The sequence below is a fragment of the Schistocerca serialis genome, chromosome 5 (assembly GCF_023864345.2).
Source record: "Schistocerca serialis cubense isolate TAMUIC-IGC-003099 chromosome 5, iqSchSeri2.2, whole genome shotgun sequence".
Classification (NCBI taxonomy): Eukaryota; Metazoa; Arthropoda; class Insecta; order Orthoptera; family Acrididae; genus Schistocerca; species Schistocerca serialis.
In genome coordinates, this window is record NC_064642.1 from 672487236 (window position 1) to 672493212 (window position 5977).

The following is a 5977-nucleotide window of genomic DNA, read 5'->3' on the forward strand; positions in this document are numbered from 1 at the left end:
ATATATATATATATATATATATATATATATATATATATATATATATAAATAAAAATCAGTTCATGAGATCCAGTCTTACAAATTTACTCTCTCTGATGGACACACGTCCAGATCATCCGCTCTCAAAACTCCGCACTCTCTCTCCCCACATCCACCACTGCTGGCGGCTCACCTCCAACTGCGCAACGCTACGCGCTGTTCACCTCCAACTGCCCAAGACTACAATGGCGAATATTCCAGCAATGCCAACCAGCCACAGACTGCACACAGCACAGCCAGTGATTTTCATACAGAGCGCTAGGTGACATTACCAACATAAAAACCTAAACAGCCTACTTAAGTGATTTTCATACAGAACGCTAGGTGACGTTACCAACATAAAAACCTAAACAGCCTTCTTACAACCTCTCACCACCGTCAACGCACTAGCCGACGGCCTCCTCTTAACGACCAAGAGCAACGGAGGTCGTACAGAGTTGTCAGTGCTAACAGATGAACAATACGACGTGAAATAACTACAGAAATCATTGTAGGACCTACGACGAATGTATCCGCTGGGACAGTGCGGCGAAATTTGGCGTTAATGGGCTATGGCAGCAGGCGACCAACGGGAGTGTCTTTGCTAACAGCGCGACATCGCCTGCAGTATCTCTCCTGGATTCGTGACCACATTGATTGCACCCTAGATTACTAGAAAACCGTGGCCTGGTCAAATGAGTTCCGGTTTCAGTTGTTAAGAGCTGATGGCAGCGTTGGAGTACTGCGCGGACCCCACGACGCTGAGGACGCAATTTGTCAACAAGGCACTGTGCAAGCTCGTGGTGGCTCCATAATGGCGTGGGCTGTGTTTACATGGAATAGACCGGGTTCTCTGGCCCAACTGAGCCGATCATTGACTGTAAATGGTTATTTTCGACTACCGTAGACATTTGGAGCCCTTCATAGATTTTATGTTCCCAGACAACGATGGAATTTTTAAGGACAACGCGCCACGCCACCGGGCCACAGCTGTTCGCCATTGATTTCAAGAAGATTGTGGACAGTTCGATCGAATGATTTGGTCACCCTGGTCGTCCAACGTGAGTCCCATCTAACATTTATGGGACATAGTCAAGAGGTCAGCTCGTGAAACAATTTCGCGATTGTGGACGGCTGTAGAGACAATAAGGCTCATTATCTCTGCTGGAGAATTCCATCGACATGTTGAGTCCATGCCACGTCGAGTAGTTGCGCCGGCCGCTGTGGCTGTGCGGTTCTAGGCGCTTCAGTTTGGAACCGCTTGACCGCTACGGTCGCAGGTTCGAATCCTGCCTCGGGCGTGGATGTGTGTGATGTCCTTAGGTTAGTTAGGTTTAAGTAGTTCTAAGTTCTAGGGGACTGATGACCACAGATGTTAAGTCCCATAGTGCTCAGTGCCATTTGAACCATTTTTGTTTTCGAGTAGCTGCATTATGCCGGGCAAAAGGAGGTCTGACAAGATATTAGGCGGTATCCCATGACATTTTTCGCCTCAGTGTAGGCTTCGTCGATTTTCGTCTTTTATCTCATCATTATAATCGCCCATTTTCTCTTTTGCCTTTTATATTCACCACAACCAATACTAGCAAGTTACTAAACGGAAAAAGCGATTATAAGCCGAAGGAATAACTCTTCTTGGTAGGAGCTTGGACACTTCTAGGACTAAATAGTGGAAAGAGAAGCTCTCTTTGCAGTTAAGTTTGATAATAGAAAATTTTACAAAAATTATCCAAATTTCGTTTCATGCCAGCACCAAGACAATGGGTTGCACAAACACACGCTGACTCTATTGGTTCTTGTTTTCTTTTCTCTCTAGTACCCGTTTAAGGAAATTCCCCTGCGATTTCGTTAGGAGGGAGGAAGAGAAGTCGTCCTCTGTTCGCACTATTGGCTAGATTCCGAAATTTAACGTAGAAGGGATATCATCTAAAGTCTCCCACCTGACTGGCGGACCAGTTTATTGTTAGATATGATTGGCTAGGATGCTAACAGGCGATTTCTTACGCAGATTCCAAGTGGAGGTCTGATAGGAAGTATGAAGGGGCATTCAGGTTTTAAATTCTGAAGTAGCGGACTCTAGTATCCAGTACCGAGGGCAGCAAACCCAAGACTCTGATGTTAGCAGCATTCCGGCCACTGCTATTGGAAATCAGCGCCTGATGAGTGACAGAGCTGACTTCCGAGATAGGCCTAACTTCTTCATGGTAAGCGCTGCTCTGCTAGTTGCCTATTAGGTTCGATTAGGTCTTCTTCATTTTGGAACGTGAGTTCTTAATCAGGGTAGTTGCGGTGTTTTCTCCAATTTCCTGATTCTTGGATTGTGAATGGATTACGGATAAACTACTCTTTTAGCCATGTTTATTTATCAAGAACTGCTCTTATCAGCGCCTAGTGGGTGGCTCTGGTCCCTCTTGGCTGTTTGACTAACCTTCACGTAGCAATAATGCAAATGTTTCTAGTTCTGTTGTATTATACGAGCCTCGAGCCCCCAGTTACTGGATAGGATGCACTTTCGGTTCTCTTCCGTGTGGCTTACACCAACGAGAGTTTTATAAACGATACTAGAGCTCCAGTAAGGAGATTAAGAATCATCTGACTCGGTTTTATATGTCAATATAACATAAACTATTTTCTGACTTATAACCCCAAGAGAAGCATTAAATGACCAGACGTAAAGTGAATTAACCGTAGATAACACATACCTCTTTCTCAAAAAATGTTTCAAATGGCTCTAAGCACTAGGGGACTTAACGTCTGAGGTCATCAGTCCCCTACACTTAGAACTACATAAATCCAACTAACCTAAGGACATCACACACATCCATGCCCGAGGCAGGATTCGAACCTGCGACAGTAGCAGCAGCGCGGTTGCGGACTGAAGCACCTAGAACCGCTCGGTCACAGAGGCCGGCCCTCTTTCTCATCTTTTCACTGAGATTAATCAGTAGTGCGCTCTTTCGAAAGTAAACTAAACTCTGTTGGAACAGGCCTCGAAACACCCAACTATATCGACGGACCTCCGTGTCGTATTCAGCGGAGAGGCGTCACCGGATGCAGATGTGGAGGGGCATGTGGTTAGCACGCCGCTCTCCCGGCTATTGTCAATTTAAGAGACCATAGCCACTACTCCTAAGTAAAGTAAGTCCTCAATTTGCCTCATAAGGGCTGATTGCAACCCGTTTTGCCAACAGCGCTCGGAAGACTGGACAGTCACCCATCCAACTCCGACGGCGCTTAACTTCGGTAACCTGACGGAAACCGCTGTTACCATTGCGGCAAGGTCGTTGGCGTAACAGGCTCTTGTAATTGTATTTACATGTGAATATCAGGTCAGTTTTAGTCCTCTCAATTCAGAACATAGTAGCATGCTTATAAAAACATCTCAGCGTAGTTTGCTTCTTCATGACCCATCCTCGTCTTTAATTCAGATTATATTGCATATGCGATGTAAAACCACATGTTGCAGAATAAAAAAGACATTTAGATAAGGAGAAAACAGCACAAAGAACCCCTGATTTGCCACACTTGAGAGCCCCGTTGAAAGCTAAATTAGAAAGTCGTCTCAAGTCCTTAAATGAAGATCCAAATTATTTGACTGCAACCCTTCTACATCCAAGATTCAAGATAGACAACTCAGGGGTGCTACATGACGAGAATACCTCTTGTACAGCGTTCCACTTGGCAAAGCAGGAGTATATAAAATCCCTTGCACGTGTGATCAAGTGTACATAGGAACTACAACAAGAAACATTAGGGACCACCTTAAGGAACATAGCAGCAGTTATCATATGGGAAGCACCGATAAACTGGCAATACCAGATCGTGCTTTGGGGTCAGGGGGCCTCTAAGTCTGATCCAATCATTACTAAGATAGGATGAACATAAACGCCATAGAAATTCGAAAAAACAAAAACAACTTTACATAAAAGATGAAAGACGGAAATTAGACAAATTGTAGGCCTTAGTGCTAAATAAAGCAAACAGTCCCAATTCGTTCCCACTACAGACTCCATAACAAATGTCGATGCGCTCCTGCAATGTTAGGCAGCGGTCTGATGACGTCACAAACCGAGAGTAGTGCTCACACGTGTAAACAGTTGGGTTGCTGATCTTGTTTGCGATCGCAAGTCCTTTCTGAATCGTTATAGCCTCTGATGATATCAGTACTGAAAGACGAAGCGTTACGCAGAGCAATACACCTTCGAGCGGGCCTCAGTACCCAAAAATCATAATCTGTTCGGCTGGAAGCGGTTTGTTACCTCGTGGCAACCGTAATATTTCTGGGGCTATCGGCACCTTTCTGGGGCTATCGGCACCGTGACTCGTGTCGTTGCAGACAGGTTATATTGCGACCAAATCGTCCGTACAACAATCACTTTGAAAAGTTTTGTAGGCTACAGTGGACAGTTCCTGTATATCGTAGAGCAAAAGTATCTGAATTGGTAAGTTGACGCACAGACAAGATACTCCGTATGGTTTCAGTTTATGCACAGCACCGTGAGCGGAACAGGAGAGTATATGCACAATACAAGGAGCACATGTGGCCAGGGTACATCATTTTCGAAGTGCTCACACTGCGGTGGTCAAGTATCAGATTCATGGTGATTTCACTATCCATACCTTTGACAAAAGCTGTTCTTTCCCGCCTTGTTTTAACCGTTTCCTCCAAATTCCACATTTGAACTTCAATGTCGAAAAAGGAAACAGCAACTTCTGTTTTGGAAAATATGGGTCTAAGTAATGGTTGTTCTGACACGCACTGTTTCAAATAAATGTATGGATTTTTGTCAAATGATACATCAGTACCTCTCTCTCAATTTCATCATCTTTTTGAACAGTTTCTAGTCCCAGGCTGGATCTGTTTGGAACATACGAGGCGTCTAAGAAAGATGATGAGACTGATTTTTTATCTACCAAAGTTTCTATTTTTTCAAACAACAGTATTATCCTCTTTAAACTAGGTCCCTTCGGCAGCTGCATACCGGTGGAGTCGTTATTTCCTGGTAGCAGCGTAGAAAGGCTGCAACTGGTAGGGCCTTTAACATGTCGGTCGCACGTTTTGAATGTTCTCCAGACTCTCAAAATGATGTCCTTTTAAGACATTTTCAAGTTCTAAAACTAAACTTAACTACTCCCGAACAGGCCAGGGAGGCTCAACAGTACCGACCGGCCGCCGTGCCATCCTCAGCCCATAGGCGTCACTGGATGCGGATATGGAGGGGCATTTGGTCTACAAACTGCTCACACAGCCGCATGTCAGTTTCCGGGACCGGAGCCGGTACTTCTCAATCAAGTAGCTCCTCAGTTTGCCTCACAAGGGCTGATGGTTCAAATGGCTCTGAGCACTATGGGACTTAACATCTATGGTCATCAGTCCCCTAGAACTTAGAACTACTTAAACCTAACTAACCTAAGGACATCACACACATCCATGCCCGAGGCAGGATTCGAACCTGCGACCGTAGCAGTAGCGCGGCTCCGGACTGAGCGCCTAGAACCGCTAGACCACCGCGGCCGGCACAAGGGCTGAGTGCACCTCGCTTGCCAACAGCGCTTGGCAGACCGGATGGTCACCCATCCAAGTGCCAGCCCAGCCCGACAGCGCTTAACTTCGGTGATCTGACGGGAACCGGTGTTACCACTGCGGCAAGGCCGTTGGCCCATTTTCAAGTTCGGGAAAAGATATATGTCACAAGGTGTCAGATCAGGAGAATAGGGGGAGGGGGAGGGGGGAGGTGGCTGTGGAACAACAGGAACGCCTTTTGAGTGCTGATGGAACTGACCTTGTGACATGGGGCACTGTCACGATACAGCACCCACTTTCTGAAACGCCCGCCTCACTCGATTAACCCTTTTACTGACCCTTCAAAGTACTTCTTCGTAAAAATCTTTGTTGACCTCCTTGAAGAACAAATTCTTTATGGACGACACCCCTGTTGTCATAAAAGAAAGTGAGCAT

The 5977-nt window shown here is 45.7% G+C and overlaps 1 pseudogene; it reads right to left on the reverse strand.

Annotated features, from left to right (window-relative positions):
• Positions 1-5560: 5560 nt before the first annotated feature.
• LOC126482547 (5S ribosomal RNA) lies at positions 5561-5678 on the reverse strand (annotated as a pseudogene).
• Between the last annotated feature and the right edge of the window lie 299 nt (positions 5679-5977).